This window comes from Physeter macrocephalus, chromosome 14 (genome assembly GCF_002837175.3).
Source record: "Physeter macrocephalus isolate SW-GA chromosome 14, ASM283717v5, whole genome shotgun sequence".
NCBI classification, from domain to species: domain Eukaryota; kingdom Metazoa; phylum Chordata; class Mammalia; order Artiodactyla; family Physeteridae; genus Physeter; species Physeter macrocephalus.
Genome location: NC_041227.1, coordinates 14,517,621 through 14,518,619, shown reverse-complemented (window position 1 = coordinate 14,518,619; position 999 = coordinate 14,517,621).

The window sequence follows — 999 nt, the reverse complement described above, 5'->3', positions numbered from 1 at the left end:
ACGGGTTCGTGCCCTGGTCCGGGAAGATCCCACATGCCACGGAGCGGCTGGGCCCGTGAGCCATGGCCGCTGAGCCTGTGCGTCCGGAGCCTGTGCTCCGCAACGCGAGAGGCCACAACAGTGAGAGGCCCGCGTACAGCAAAACAAAAACAAAAACAACAACAACAACAACAACAAAAATCTTCCAACAGGGCTTCCCTGGGGAAAAAAAAAATCTTCCAACAAACAAAAGCCCAGGACCAGATGGCTTCACAAGTGAATTCTATCAAACATTTAGAGAAGAGCTAACACCTGTCCTTCTCAAACTCTTTCAAAATATAGCAGAGGGAGGAACACTCCCAAACGCATTCTACAAGGCCCCCATCACCCTAACACCAAAACCAGACAAGGATGTCACACACAAAAAAAAACTACAGGTCGACAAAATTCAGCACCCATCTATTCAGTAGATATAGAGGAAACGTACCTCAATATAATAAAGGCCATATATGACAAACCCACAGCCAACATCATTCTCAATGGTGAAAAACTGAAACCATTTCCCCTAAGATCAGGAACAAGACAAGGTTGCCCACTCTCACCACTATTATTCAACATAGTTTTGGAAGTTTTAGCCACAGCAATCAGAGAAGAAAAAGAAATAAAAGGAAAATAAGTAAAACTGTCACTGTTTGCAGATAACTTGATACTATACATAGAGAATCCTAAAGATGCTACCAGAAAACTACTAGAGCTAATCAATGAATTGGTAAAGTAGCAGGCTACAAAATTAATGTACAGAAATCTCTTGCATTCCTATACACTAATGATGAAAAATCTGAAAGAGAAATTAAGGAAACACTCCCATTTACCACTGCAAGAAAAAGAGTAAAATACCTAGGAATAAACCTACCTAAGGAGACAAAAGACCTGTATGCAGAAAACTATAAGATACTGATGAAAGAAATTAAAGATGTTACAAACAGATGGAGAGATATACCATATTCTTGGACTGGAAGA